The following is a 17,118-nucleotide window of genomic DNA, read 5'->3' on the forward strand; positions in this document are numbered from 1 at the left end:
TTGCAACTCCATGACTAACTGCAGGACATTACCGGCTGGGTACCTTGGCCGTTCTCATCTCCAAAATTAACTGCAGGACTTTACTGGATGGGTATCCTGGCCATTCTCAACTCAATGACTAACTACAGGATGTTACTGGCTGGGTACCTCGTCCAATCTCAACTCCATGACTGACTGCAGGACATTACCGGCTGGGTACCTTGGCCGTTCTCATCTCCAAAATTAACTGCAGGACTTTTCTGGATGGGTATCTTGGCCATTCTCAAGTCAATGACTAACTACAGGACGTTACTGGCTGGGTACCTCGTCCAATCTCAACTCCATGACTAACTGCAGAACTTTACCAGCTGCGTTCCCTGTCCAATCTCAACTCCATGACTGAATGCAGGACTTTACTGTTTGGGTACCTTGGCCATTCGCAACTCCATGACTAGCTGCAGGACATTACCGGCTAGGTATCCTGGTCATTCTCAACTCAATGACAAACTGCAGGACGTTACCGGCTGGGTACCTGGTCCAATCTCAACTCCATGGCTAACAGCAGGACTTTACCGGCTGAGAGCCTTGGCCATTCTCAACTCCATGACTAAATGCAGGAGTTTACCACCTGGGTATCTTGGCCATTCTCAACTCCATGACTAACTGCAGGATATTACCGGCTGGGTACCTTGGCTGTTCTCAACTCCATGATTAACTGCAGGATTTACCGGATTGGTATCTTGGCCATTCTCAACATCATGATTATATGAAGGACTTTACTGGCTGGGTACCTTGTCCAATCTCAACTCCATGACTAAATGCAGGACTTTACTGATTGTGGACCTTGGACATTCGCAACTCCATGACGAACTGCAGAACTTTACCAGCTGAGTTCATTGGACATTCTCAACTCCATGACTAACTGCAGGACTTTACCAGCAGAGTGCCTTGGCCATTCTCAAATCCATGACAAACTGCAGGACTTTACCTGCTGTGTTCCCTGTCCAATCTCAACTCCATGACTGAATGCAGCACTTTACTGTTTGGGTAACTTGGCCATTCGCAACTCCATGACTAACTGCAGAACATTACCGGCTGGGTATCTTGGTCATTCTCAACTCAATGACAAACTGCAGGACATTACCGGCTGGGTACATTGCCTATTCTCAACTCCATTACTAACTTCAGGACTTTACCGTCTGGGTATCTGGTCCAATCTCAACTCCATGACTGACAGCACGACTTTACCGGCTGGGTAACTTGTAATATCTCAACTCCATGACTAACAGCAGGACTTTACCGGCTGAGAGCCTTGGCCATTCTCAACTCCATGACTAAATGCAGGAGTTTACCACCTGGGTATCTTGGCCATTCTCAACTCCATGATTATCTGAAGGACTTTACTGGCTGGGTACCTTGTCCAATCTCAACTCCATGACTAAATGCAGGACTTTACCGGCTGCGTTCCCTGTCCATTCTCAACTCTATGACTAAATGCAGGAGTTTACTGCCTGGGTACCTTGGTCATTTGCAACTCCATGACTAACTGCAGGACATTACCGGCTGGGTACCTTGGCAGTTCTCATCTCCAAAATTAACTGCAGGACTTTACTGGATGGGTATCTTGGCCATTCTCAACTCAATGACTAACTACAGGATGTTACTGGCTGGGTACCTCGTCCAATCTCAACTCCATGACTGACTGCAGGACATTACCGGCTGGGTACCTTGGCCGTGCTCATCTCCAAAATTAACTGCAGGACTTTACTGGATGGGTATCTTGGCCATTCTCAACTCAATGACTAACTACAGGACGTTACTGGCTGGGTACCTCGTCCAATCTCAACTCCATGACTAACTGCAGAACTTTACTATTTCTGTATCTTGGTCATTCTCAACTCAATGACAAATTGCAGGACGTTACCGGCTGGGTACCTTGCCCATTCTCAACTCCATTACTAACTTCAGGACTTTACCGTCTGGGTATCTGGTCCAATCTCAGCTCCATGACTGACAGCACGACTTTACCGGCTGGGTAACTTGTAATATCTCAACTTCATGACTAAGTGCAGAACTTTACCGGCTGAGAGCCTTGGCCATTCTCAACTCCATGACTAAATGCAGGAGTTTACCACCTGGGTATCTTGGCCATTCTCAACTCCATGATTATCTGAAGGACTTTACTGGCTGGGTACCTTGTCCAATCTCAACTCCATGACTAAATGCAGGACTTTACCGGCTGCGTTCCCTGTCCATTCTCAACTCTATGACTAAATGCAGGAGTTTACTGCCTGGGTACCTTGGTCATTTGCAACTCCATGACTAACTGCAGGACATTACCGGCTGGGTACCTTGGCAGTTCTCATCTCCAAAATTAACTGCAGGACTTTACTGGATGGGTATCTTGGCCATTCTCAACTCAATGACTAACTACAGGATGTTACTGGCTGGGTACCTCGTCCAATCTCAACTCCATGACTGACTGCAGGACATTACCGGCTGGGTACCTTGGCCGTGCTCATCTCCAAAATTAACTGCAGGACTTTACTGGATGGGTATCTTGGCCATTCTCAACTCAATGACTAACTACAGGACGTTACTGGCTGGGTACCTCGTCCAATCTCAACTCCATGACTAACTGCAGAACTTTACTATTTCTGTATCTTGGTCATTCTCAACTCAATGACAAATTGCAGGACGTTACCGGCTGGGTACCTTGCCCATTCTCAACTCCATTACTAACTTCAGGACTTTACCGTCTGGGTATCTGGTCCAATCTCAGCTCCATGACTGACAGCACGACTTTACCGGCTGGGTAACTTGTAATATCTCAACTTCATGACTAAGTGCAGGACTTTACCGGCTGAGAGCCTTGGCCATTCTCAACTCCATGACTAACTGCAGGACTTTACCTGCAGGGTACCTTGGCTGTTCTCAACTCCATGATTAACTGCAGGATTTACCGGATTGGTATCTTGGCCATTCTCAACTCCATGATTATCTGAAGGACTTTACTGGCTGGGTACCTTGTCGACTCTCAACTCCATGACTAAATGCAGGACTTTACTGATTGGGGACCTTGGCCATTCGCAACTCCATGACTAACTGCAGAACTTTACCGGCTGTGTACCTTGGCATTTCTCAACTGCATGATGAACTGCAGAACTTTACTGGCTGAGTTCATTGGACATTCTCAACTCCATGACTAACTGCAGGACTTAACTGCCTGGGTACCTTATCCAATCTCAACTCCAAGATTAACTGCAGGACTTTACCGGATAAGTACCTTGGCCATTCTCAACTCCATGACTGACGGAAGGACTTTACCGGCTGGGTACCTTGGCCATTCTCATCTTGAGGATTAACTGCAGGACTTTACTGGATGGGTATCTTGGCCATTCTCAACTCAATGACTAACTACAGGACGTTACCGGCTGGGTACCTCGTCCAATCTCAACTGCATGACTAACTGCAGAACTTTACCGGCTGTGTTACCTGTCCAATCTCACATCCATGACTGAATGCAGCACTTTACCGGCTGAGTTCATTGGACATTCTCAACTCCATGACAAACTGCAGGACTTTACCGGCTGCGTTCCCTGTCCAATCTCACATCCATGACTGAATGCAGCACTTTACTGTTTGGGTATCTTGGCCATTCTCAACTACAAGACTAACTGCTGGACTTTACCGGCTGGGTACCTTGCCCTTTCTCAACTCCTTGACTAACTGCAGGACTTCACTGGCGGGAACCTTCTCCAATCTCAACTCCATGACTAACTGCAGGACTTTACTGGCAGGGATTCTTGGCCATTCTCAACTACAAGACTAACTGCTGGACTTTACCGTCTGGGTACCTTGCCCTTTCTCAACTCCTTGACTAACTGCAGGACTTCACTGGCGGGGAACCTTCTCCATTCTCAACTCCATGACTAAATCCAGGACTTTTCCAGCTGGGTACATTGTTCATTCTCAACTCCATGACTAACTGCAGGACTTTACCGGCTGAGTGCCTTGTCCATTCTCAACTCCATGACTAACTTCAGGACTTTACCGTCTGGGTATCTGGTCCAATCTAAACTCCATGACTAACAGCAAGACTTTACCGATGGGTAACTTGTAATATCTCAACTCCATGACTAACTGCAGGACTTTACCGGCTGAGAGACTTGGCCATTCTCAACTCCATGACTAAATGCAGGAATTTACCGCCTGGGTACCTTGTCCAATCTCAACTCCATGACTAACTGTAGGACTTTACCAGCTGGGTACCTGGGCTGTCCTCAACTCCATGATTAACTGCAGGATTTACCGGATTGGTATCTTGGCCATTCTCAACTCCATGACTAACTGCAGGACTTCAACGGCTGAGTTCATTGGACATTCTCAACTCCATGACTAACTGCAGGACGTTACCGTCTGCGTACCTTGTCCAATCTCAACTCCATGACTAACTGCAGGACTTTACCGGCTGGGTACCTTGTCCATTCTCAACTGCATGACTAACTGTACGACTTTATCGGCTGCATACCATGGCGATTCTCAATGCCGTGACCAACTGCAGGACTTTACAAGCTGGGTAACTTGTAATATCTCAACTCCATGACTAACTGCAGGTGTTTACAAGCTGGGTACCTTGTCCATTCTCAACTCCATGACTAACTGCAGTTGTTTACAGGCTGGGTACCTTGGCCATTCTCAAATCCATGACCAACTGCAGGACTTCACCAGCTGGGTACGCTGTTGAATCTCAACTCCATGACTAACTGCAGGATGTTACCAGCTGTGTACCTTGGTTGTTCTCATCTCCATGATTAACTGCAGGATTTACCGGATTGGTATCTTGGCTATTCACAACTCCATGATTATCTGAAGGACTTTACCGGCTGGGTACCTTCTTCAATTTCAACTCCATGGCTAAGTGCAGGACTTTACCGTCTGTGTACCTTGGCTATTCTCAAATTCATGGCTAACTGCAGGACTTTACCAGCAGAGTGCCTTGGCCATTCTCAAATCCATGACAAACTGCAGGACTTTACCTGCTGTGTTCCCTGTCCAATCTCAACTCCATGACTGAATGCAGCACTTTACTGTTTGGGTAACTTGGCCATTCGCAACTCCATGACTAACTGCAGAACATTACCGGCTGGGTATCTTGGTCATTCTCAACTCAATGACAAACTGCAGGACATTACCGGCTGGGTACATTGCCTATTCTCAACTCCATTACTAACTTCAGGACTTTACCGTCTGGGTATCTGGTCCAATCTCAACTCCATGACTGACAGCACGACTTTACCGGCTGGGTAACTTGTAATATCTCAACTCCATGACTAACAGCAGGACTTTACCGGCTGAGAGCCTTGGCCATTCTCAACTCCATGACTAAATGCAGGAGTTTACCACCTGGGTATCTTGGCCATTCTCAACTCCATGATTATCTGAAGGACTTTACTGGCTGGGTACCTTGTCCAATCTCAACTCCATGACTAAATGCAGGACTTTACCGGCTGCGTTCCCTGTCCATTCTCAACTCTATGACTAAATGCAGGAGTTTACTGCCTGGGTACCTTGGTCATTTGCAACTCCATGACTAACTGCAGGACATTACCGGCTGGGTACCTTGGCAGTTCTCATCTCCAAAATTAACTGCAGGATTTTACTGGATGGGTATCTTGGCCATTCTCAACTCAATGACTAACTACAGGATGTTACTGGCTGGGTACCTCGTCCAATCTGAACTCCATGACTGACTGCAGGACATTACCGGCTGGGTACCTTGGCCGTGCTCATCTCCAAAATTAACTGCAGGACTTTACTGGATGGGTATCTTGGCCATTCTCAACTCAATGACTAACTACAGGACGTTACTGGCTGGGTACCTCGTCCAATCTCAACTCCATGACTAACTGCAGAACTTTACTATTTCTGTATCTTGGTCATTCTCAACTCAATGACAAATTGCAGGACGTTACCGGCTGGGTACCTTGCCCATTCTCAACTCCATTACTAACTTCAGGACTTTACCGTCTGGGTATCTGGTCCAATCTCAGCTCCATGACTGACAGCACGACTTTACCGGCTGGGTAACTTGTAATATCTCAACTTCATGACTAAGTGCAGAACTTTACCGGCTGAGAGCCTTGGCCATTCTCAACTCCATGACTAACTGCAGGACTTTACCTGCAGGGTACCTTGGCTGTTCTCAACTCCATGATTAACTGCAGGATTTACCGGATTGGTATCTTGGCCATTCTCAACTCCATGATTATCTGAAGGACTTTACTGGCTGGGTACCTTGTCGACTCTCAACTCCATGACTAAATGCAGGACTTTACTGATTGGGGACCTTGGCCATTCGCAACTCCATGACTAACTGCAGAACTTTACCGGCTGTGTACCTTGGCATTTCTCAACTGCATGATGAACTGCAGAACTTTACTGGCTGAGTTCATTGGACATTCTCAACTCCATGACTAACTGCAGGACTTAACTGCCTGGGTACCTTATCCAATCTCAACTCCAAGATTAACTGCAGGACTTTACCGGATAAGTACCTTGGCCATTCTCAACTCCATGACTGACGGAAGGACTTTACCGGCTGGGTACCTTGGCCATTCTCATCTTGAGGATTAACTGCAGGACTTTACTGGATGGGTATCTTGGCCATTCTCAACTCAATGACTAACTACAGGACGTTACCGGCTGGGTACCTCGTCCAATCTCAACTGCATGACTAACTGCAGAACTTTACCGGCTGTGTTACCTGTCCAATCTCACATCCATGACTGAATGCAGCACTTTACCGGCTGAGTTCATTGGACATTCTCAACTCCATGACAAACTGCAGGACTTTACCGGCTGCGTTCCCTGTCCAATCTCACATCCATGACTGAATGCAGCACTTTACTGTTTGGGTATCTTGGCCATTCTCAACTACAAGACTAACTGCTGGACTTTACCGGCTGGGTACCTTGCCCTTTCTCAACTCCTTGACTAACTGCAGGACTTCACTGGCGGGAACCTTCTCCAATCTCAACTCCATGACTAACTGCAGGACTTTACTGGCAGGGATTCTTGGCCATTCTCAACTACAAGACTAACTGCTGGACTTTACCGTCTGGGTACCTTGCCCTTTCTCAACTCCTTGACTAACTGCAGGACTTCACTGGCGGGGAACCTTCTCCATTCTCAACTCCATGACTAAATCCAGGACTTTTCCAGCTGGGTACATTGTTCATTCTCAACTCCATGACTAACTGCAGGACTTTACCGGCTGAGTGCCTTGTCCATTCTCAACTCCATGACTAACTTCAGGACTTTACCGTCTGGGTATCTGGTCCAATCTAAACTCCATGACTAACAGCAAGACTTTACCGATGGGTAACTTGTAATATCTCAACTCCATGACTAACTGCAGGACTTTACCGGCTGAGAGACTTGGCCATTCTCAACTCCATGACTAAATGCAGGAATTTACCGCCTGGGTACCTTGTCCAATCTCAACTCCATGACTAACTGTAGGACTTTACCAGCTGGGTACCTGGGCTGTCCTCAACTCCATGATTAACTGCAGGATTTACCGGATTGGTATCTTGGCCATTCTCAACTCCATGACTAACTGCAGGACTTCAACGGCTGAGTTCATTGGACATTCTCAACTCCATGACTAACTGCAGGACGTTACCGTCTGCGTACCTTGTCCAATCTCAACTCCATGACTAACTGCAGGACTTTACCGGCTGGGTACCTTGTCCATTCTCAACTGCATGACTAACTGTACGACTTTATCGGCTGCATACCTTGGCGATTCTCAATGCCGTGACCAACTGCAGGACTTTACAAGCTGGGTAACTTGTAATATCTCAACTCCATGACTAACTGCAGGTGTTTACAAGCTGGGTACCTTGTCCATTCTCAACTCCATGACTAACTGCAGTTGTTTACAGGCTGGGTACCTTGGCCATTCTCAAATCCATGACCAACTGCAGGACTTCACCAGCTGGGTACGCTGTTGAATCTCAACTCCATGACTAACTGCAGGATGTTACCAGCTGTGTACCTTGGTTGTTCTCATCTCCATGATTAACTGCAGGATTTACCGGATTGGTATCTTGGCTATTCACAACTCCATGATTATCTGAAGGACTTTACCGGCTGGGTACCTTCTTCAATTTCAACTCCATGGCTAAGTGCAGGACTTTACCGTCTGTGTACCTTGGCTATTCTCAAATTCATGGCTAACTGCAGGACTTTACCAGCTGGGTTCCTTGGCCATTCTCAACTCCATGACTAAATGCAGGAGTATACCACCTGGGTACCTTGTCCAATCTCAACTCCATGACTAACTGCAGGACTTTACCGTCTGTGTACCTTGGCTATTCTCAAATTCATGGCTAACTGCAGGACTTTACCAGCTGGGTTCCTTGGCCATTCTCTACTCCATGACTAACTGCAGGACTTTACAGGCTGTGTTCCCTGTACATTCTCAACTCCATGACAAAATGCAGAACTTAACTGGCTGGGTAACTTGGCGTTTCTCAACTCCATGACTAACTGCAGGACTTCACCGGCTGAGTTCATTGGACATTCTCAACTCCATGACTAACTGCAGGACGTTACCATCTGCGTACCTTGTCTAATCTTAACTCCATGACTAACTGCAGGACTTTACCGGCTGGAGACCTTGGCCGTTCTCTTCTCCATGACTAACTGCAGGACGTTACTGTCTGCGTACCTTGTCTAATCTCAACTCCATGACTAACTGCAGGACTTTACCGGCTGGAGACCTTGGCCGTTCTCTTCTCCAAGATTAACTGCAGGACTTTACAGCTGAGTGCCTTTACCATTCTCAACTCCATGACTGATGGACGGACTTTAACGGCTTGGTACCTTGGCCGTTCTCATCTCCAAGATTAACTGCAGGATGTGACCAGCTGGGTACCTCGTCCAATCTCAACTCCATGACTAACTGCAGAACTTTACCGGCTGTGTACCTTGGCTATTCTCAACTCCATGATTAACTGCATGATTTACTGGATTGGTATCTTGGCCATTCTCAACTCCATGATTATCTGAAGGATTTACAGGCTGGGTACCTTTTCCAATCTAAACTCCATGACTATTTGCAGGACTTTACCGGCTGAGTTCATTGGACATTCTCAACTCCATGACTAACTGCAGGACTTTACCGGCTGTGTTCCCTGTCCAATCTCAACTCCTTGACTAACTGCAGGACTTCACTGGCGGGGAAACCTCTCCATTCTCAACTCCATGACTAAATGCAGGACTTTACCGGCTGTGTACCTTGTCCATTCTCAACTCCATGGCTAACTGCAGGAATTTACCGGCTGTGTTCCCTGTCCAATCTCAACTCCTTGACTAACTGCAGGACTTCACTGGCGGGGAAACCTCTCCATTCTCAACTCCATGACAAAATGCAGAACTTTACTGGCTGGGTACCTTGGCCATTCTCAACTCCATGACTAACTGCAGGACTTCACCGGCTGAGTTCATTGGACATTCTCAACTCCATGACTAACTGCAGGACTTTACCAGCTGAGTGCCTTGGAAATTCTCAAATCCATGACTAACTGCAGGACTTTACCAGCTGGGTACCTTGGCCATTCTCTACTACATGACTAACTGCAGAACTTTCGGGTGGGTATCTTGTCCAATCACAACTCCATGACTAACTGCAGAACTTTACTGGCTGGGTACCTTGGCCAATCTGAACTCCATGGACAACTGCAGGAATTTACCGGCTGGGTAACTTGGCCATTCTCAACTCAATGACTAACTGCAGGACTTTACCGGCTGGGTACCTTGGCCTTTCTGATCTCCAAGATTAACTGCAGGACTTTACCGGATGGGTATCTTGGCCATTCTCAACTCAATGACTAACTGCAGGATGTTACCGGCTGGGTACCTCATCTAATCTCAAATCCATGACTAATTGCAGGACTTTACCGTCTGTGTTCCTTGTACATTCTCAACTCCATGACAAAATGCAGAACTTTACTGGCTGGGTCCCTTGGCCTTTCTCAACTCCATGACTAATTCAGGACTTTACCGGCTTGGTACCTTGGCGGTTCTCAACTCCATGACTAACTGCAGGACTTTACCAGCTGATTGCCTTGGACATTCTGAACTCCAGGACTAACTGCAGGACGTTACCAGCTGAGTGCCTTGGCAATTCTCAAATCCATGACTAACTGCTGGACTTTACCGGCTGCGTTCCCTGTCCAATCTCAACTCCATGACTAAATGCAGGACTTTACTGTTTGGGTAACTTGTAATATCTCAACTCCATGACTAACTGCAGGACATTACCGGCTGGGTATCTTAGCCATTCTCTACTCAATGACAAACTGCAGGACGTTACCGGCTGGGTACCTTGCCCATTCTCAACTCCTTGACTAACTGCAGGACTTCGCTGGCGGGGAACCTTCTCCATTCTCAACTCCATGACTAAATGCAGGACTTTTCCGGCTGGGTACCTTGTCCATTCCCGACTCCATGACTAACTGCAGGATGTTACCGGCTGGGTACCTTGTCCATTCTCAACTCCATGACTAACTGCAGGACTTTATCGGCTGGGTACCTTGTCCAATTACAACTCCATGTTTAACTGCAGAACTTTACTGGCAGGGTATCTTGGCCATTCTCAACTACAAGACTAACTGCTGGACTTTACCGGCTGGGTTCCCTGACCATTCCAAACTCCATGACTAACTGCATGACTTGACCGGCTGCACACCTTGGCAATTCTCAACTCCGTGACCAACAGCAGGACTTTACCAGCTGGGTATGCTGTCCAATCTCAACTCCATGACTAACTGCAGGACTTTACTGGCTGGTAACCGTCTCCATTCTCATTTCCATGACTAAATGCAGGACTTTTCCAGCTGGGTACATTGTCCATTCTCAACTCCATGACTAAATGCAGGACTTTAATGGCTGGGTACCTTGTCCATTCTCAACTGCATGACTAACTTTACGACTTTACCGGCTGCATACCTTGGCGATTCTCAATGCCATGACCAACTGCAGGACTTTACAAGCTGGGTAACTTGTAATATTTCAACTCCAGGACTAACTGCAGGACTTTACCGGCTGAGTGCCTTGGCATTTCTCAACTCCATGACGAACTGCAGAACTTTACCGGGTGTGTACCTTGGCATTTCTCAACTCCATGACAAACTGCAGAACTTTACCGGCTGAGTTCATTGGACATTCTCAACTCCATGACTAACTGCTGGACTTTACCAACTGAGTGCCTTGGCCATTTTCAAATCCATGACTAACTGCAGGACTTTACTGGCTGTGTTCCCTGTCCAATCTCAACTCCTTGACTAACTGCAGGACTTCACTGGTGGGGAAACCTCTCCATTCTCAACTCCATGACTAAATGCAGGACTTTACTGGCTGGGTACCTTGGCCATTCTCAACTCCATGACTAACTGCAGGACTTCACCGGCTGAGTTCATTGGACATTCTCAACTCCATGACTAACTGCAGGACTTTACCAGCTGGGTACCTTGGCCATTCTCTACTACATGACTAAATGCAGGACTTTACCAGCTGGGTACCTTGGTCATTCTCTACTCCATGACTAACTGCAGAACTTTCTGGTGGGTATCTTGTCCAATCACAACTCCATGACTAACTGCAGAACTTTACTGGCTGGGTACCTTGGCCAATCTGAACTCCATGGACAACTGCAGGAATTTACCGGCTGGGTAACTTGGCCATTCTCAACTCAATGACTAACTGCAGGACTTTACCGGCTTGGTACCTTGGCCGTTCTCATCTCCAAGATAAACTGCAGGACTTTACCAGCTGAGTGCCTTTACCATTCTCAACTCCATGACTGATGGACGGACTTTACCGGCAGGGTACCTTGGCCATTCTCATCTCCAAGATTAAATGCAGGACTTTACCGGATGGGTATCTTGGCCATTCTCAACTCAATGACTAACGGCAGGATGATACTGGCTGGGTACCTTGTCCAATCTCAACTCCATGACTAACTGCAGGACTTTACCGGCTGGGTAGCTTGGCCGTTCTCATCTACCAAGATAAACTGCAGGACTTTACCGGCTGAGTGCCTTTGCCACTCTCAACTCCATGACTGACCGCAGGACTTTACCGGTGCGGTACATTGGCCATTCTCATCTCCAAGTTTAACTGCAGGGCTTTACCGGTTAAGTACCTTGGCCATTCTCAACTCCATGATTAACTGCAGGACTTTACCGGCTGGGTTCCTTGAACATTCCAAACTCCATGACTAACTGCTTGACATTGCCAGCTGAGTGCCTTGTACAATCTCAACTCCATGATTAACTGTAGGACTTTACCGGCTGGGTATCTTGTCCAATCTCAACTCCATGACTAACTGCAGGACTTTACCAGCTGGTTACCTTGGCCGTTCTCATCTCCAAGATAAACTGCAGGACTTTACCAGCTGAGTGCCTTTACCATTCTCAACTCCATGACTGACGGACGGACTTTACCAGCTGGGTATCTTGGCCATTCTCAACTCCATGACAAACTGCAGGACTTTACTGTCTGGGTAGCTTGGCCATTCGCAACTGCAAGACAAACCGCAGGTCTTTACCGGCAGTGTATCTTGTGCAATCTTAACTCCATGACTAACTGTAGGACTTTACTGGCTGGGTAACTTGTAATATCTCAACTCCATGACTAACTGCAGGACTTTACCAGCTGATTGCCTTGGACATTCTGAACTCCATGACTAACTGCAGGACGTTACCAGCTGAGTGCCTTGGCAATTCTCAAATCCATGACTAACTGCTGGACTTTACCGGCTGCGTTCCCTGTCCAATCTCAACTCCATGACTAAATGCAGGACTTTACTGTTTGGGTACCTTGGCCATTCGCAACTCCATGACTAACTGCAGGACATTACCGGCTGGGTATCTTGGCCATTCTCAACTCAATGACAAACTGCAGGACGTTACCGGCTGGGTACCTTGCCCATTCTCAACTCCTTGACTAACTGCAGGACTTCGCTGGCGGGGAACCTTCTCCATTCTCAACTCCATGACTAAATGCAGGACTTTTCCGGCTGGGTACCTTGTCCATTCCCGACTCCATGACTAACTGCAGGATGTTACCGGCTGGGTACCTTGTCCATTCTCAACTCCATGACTAACTGCAGGACTTTATCGGCTGGGTACCTTGTCCAATTACAACTCCATGTTTAACTGCAGAACTTTACCGGCTGGGTACCTTGGCCATTCTCATCTCCAAGATTAAATGCAGGACTTTACCGGATGGGTATCTTGGCCATTCTCAACTCAATGACTAACGGCAGGATGATACTGGCTGGGTACCTTGTCCAATCTCAACTCCATGACTAACTGCAGGACTTTACCGGCTGGGTAGCTTGGCCGTTCTCATCTCCAAGATAAACTGCAGGACTTTACCGGCTGAGTGCCTTTGCCACTCTCAACTCCATGACTGACCGCAGGACTTTACCGGTGCGGTACATTGGCCATTCTCATCTCCAAGTTTAACTGCAGGGCTTTACCGGTTAAGTACCTTGGCCATTCTCAACTCCATGATTAACTGCAGGACTTTACCGGCTGGGTTCCTTGAACATTCCAAACTCCATGACTAACTGCTTGACATTGCCAGCTGAGTGCCTTGTACAATCTCAACTCCATGATTAACTGTAGGACTTTACCGGCTGGGTATCTTGTCCAATCTCAACTCCATGACTAACTGCAGGACTTTACCAGCTGGTTACCTTGGCCGTTCTCATCTCCAAGATAAACTGCAGGACTTTACCAGCTGAGTGCCTTTACCATTCTCAACTCCATGACTGACGGACGGACTTTACCAGCTGGGTATCTTGGACATTCTGAACTCCATGACTAACTGCAGGACGTTACCAGCTGAGTGCCTTGGCAATTCTCAAATCCATGACTAACTGCTGGACTTTACCGGCTGCGTTCCCTGTCCAATCTCAACTCCATGACTAAATGCAGGACTTTACTGTTTGGGTACCTTGGCCATTCGCAACTCCATGACTAACTGCAGGACGTTACCGGCTGGGTACCTTGCCCATTCTCAACTCCTTGACTAACTGCAGGACTTCGCTGGCGGGGAACCTTCTCCATTCTCAACTCCATGACTAAATGCAGGACTTTTCCGGCTGGGTACCTTGTCCATTCCCGACTCCATGACTAACTGCAGGATGTTACCGGCTGGGTACCTTGTCCATTCTCAACTCCATGACTAACTGCAGGACTTTATCGGCTGGGTACCTTGTCCAATTACAACTCCATGTTTAACTGCAGAACTTTACCGGCTGGGTACCTTGGCCATTCTCATCTCCAAGATTAAATGCAGGACTTTACCGGATGGGTATCTTGGCCATTCTCAACTCAATGACTAACGGCAGGATGATACTGGCTGGGTACCTTGTCCAATCTCAACTCCATGACTAACTGCAGGACTTTACCGGCTGGGTAGCTTGGCCGTTCTCATCTCCAAGATAAACTGCAGGACTTTACCGGCTGAGTGCCTTTGCCACTCTCAACTCCATGACTGACCGCAGGACTTTACCGGTGCGGTACATTGGCCATTCTCATCTCCAAGTTTAACTGCAGGGCTTTACCGGTTAAGTACCTTGGCCATTCTCAACTCCATGATTAACTGCAGGACTTTACCGGCTGGGTTCCTTGAACATTCCAAACTCCATGACTAACTGCTTGACATTGCCAGCTGAGTGCCTTGTACAATCTCAACTCCATGATTAACTGTAGGACTTTACCGGCTGGGTATCTTGTCCAATCTCAACTCCATGACTAACTGCAGGACTTTACCAGCTGGTTACCTTGGCCGTTCTCATCTCCAAGATAAACTGCAGGACTTTACCAGCTGAGTGCCTTTACCATTCTCAACTCCATGACTGACGGACGGACTTTACTGTCTGGGTAGCTTGGCCATTCGCAACTGCAAGACAAACTGCAGGTCTTTACCGGCAGTGTATCTTGTGCAATCTTAACTCCATGACTAACTGTAGGACTTTACTGGCTGGGTAACTTGTAATATCTCAACTCCATGACTAACTGCAGGACTTTACCGACTGCGTACCTTGGACATTCTCAACTCCATGACTAACTGCAGGACGTTACCAGCTGATTGCCTTGGACATTCTGAACTCCATGACTAACTGCAGGACGTTACCAGCTGAGTGCCTTGGCAATTCTCAAATCCATGACTAACTGCTGGACTTTACCGGCTGCGTTCCCTGTCCAATCTCAACTCCATGACTAAATGCAGGACTTTTCCGGCTGGGTACCTTGTCCATTCCCGACTCCATGACTAACTGCAGGATGTTACCGGCTGGGTACCTTGTCCATTCTCAACTCCATGACTAACTGCAGGACTTTATCGGCTGGGTACCTTGTCCAATTACAACTCCATGTTTAACTGCAGAACTTTACTGGCAGGGTATCTTGGCCATTCTCAACTACAAGACTAACTGCTGGACTTTACCGGCTGGGTTCCCTGACCATTCCAAACTCCATGACTAACTGCAGGACATTACTGGCTGGGTATCTTGGCCATTCTCAACTCAATGACTAACTTCAGGACTTTACCATCTGGATACCTGGTCCAATCTCAACTCTATGACTAACTGCATGACTTGACCGGCTGCACACCTTGGCAATTCTCAACTCCGTGACCAACAGCAGGACTTTACCAGCTGGGTATGCTGTCCAATCTCAACTCCATGACTAATTGCAGGCCATTACCGGCTGGGTATCTTGGCCATTGTCAACTCAATGACTAACTGCAGGATGTTACCGGCTGGGTACCGTGTCAATTCTCAACTCCTTGACTAACTGCAGGACTTTACTGGCTGGTAACCGTCTCCATTCTCATTTCCATGACTAAATGCAGGACTTTTCCAGCTGGGTACATTGTCCATTCTCAACTCCATGACTAAATGCAGGACTTTAATGGCTGGGTACCTTGTCCATTCTCAACTGCATGACTAACTTTACGACTTTACCGGCTGCATACCTTGGCGATTCTCAATGCCATGACCAACTGCAGGACTTTACAAGCTGGGTAACTTGTAATATTTCAACTCCAGGACTAACTGCAGGACTTTACCGGCTGAGTGCCTTGGCATTTCTCAACTCCATGACGAACTGCAGAACTTTACCGGGTGTGTACCTTGGCATTTCTCAACTCCATGACAAACTGCAGAACTTTACCGGCTGAGTTCATTGGACATTCTCAACTTCATGACTAACTGCAGGACTTTACCAACTGAGTGCCTTGGCCATTTTCAAATCCATGACTAACTGCAGGACTTTACTGGCTGTGTTCCCTGTCCAATCTCAACTCCTTGACTAACTGCAGGACTTCACTGGTGGGGAAACCTCTCCATTCTCAACTCCATGACTAAATGCAGGACTTTACTGGCTGGGTACCTTGGCCATTCTCAACTCCATGACTAACTGCAGGACTTCACCGGCTGAGTTCATTGGACATTCTCAACTCCATGACTAACTGCAGGACTTTACCAGCTGGGTACCTTGGCCATTCTCTACTACATGACTAAATGCAGGACTTTACCAGCTGGGTACCTTGGTCATTCTCTACTCCATGACTAACTGCAGAACTTTACTGGCTGGGTACCTTGGCCAATCTGAACTCCATGGACAACTGCAGGAATTTACCGGCTGGGTAACTTGGCCATTCTCAACTCAATGACTAACTGCAGGACTTTACCGGCTTGGTACCTTGGCCGTTCTCATCTCCAAGATAAACTGCAGGACTTTACCAGCTGAGTGCCTTTACCATTCTCAACTCCATGACTGATGGACGGACTTTACCGGCTGGGTACCTTGGCCATTCTCATCTCCAAGATTAAATGCAGGACTTTACCGGATGGGTATCTTGGCCATTCTCAACTCAATGACTAACGGCAGGATGATACTGGCTGGGTACCTTGTCCAATCTCAACTCCATGACTAACTGCAGGACTTTACCGGCTGGGTAGCTTGGCCGTTCTCATCTCCAAGATAAACTGCAGGACTTTACCGGCTGAGTGCCTTTGCCACTCTCAACTCCATGACTGACCGCAGGACT

This window comes from Hemitrygon akajei, chromosome 23 (genome assembly GCF_048418815.1).
Source record: "Hemitrygon akajei chromosome 23, sHemAka1.3, whole genome shotgun sequence".
Lineage (NCBI taxonomy): Eukaryota > Metazoa > Chordata > Chondrichthyes > Myliobatiformes > Dasyatidae > Hemitrygon > Hemitrygon akajei.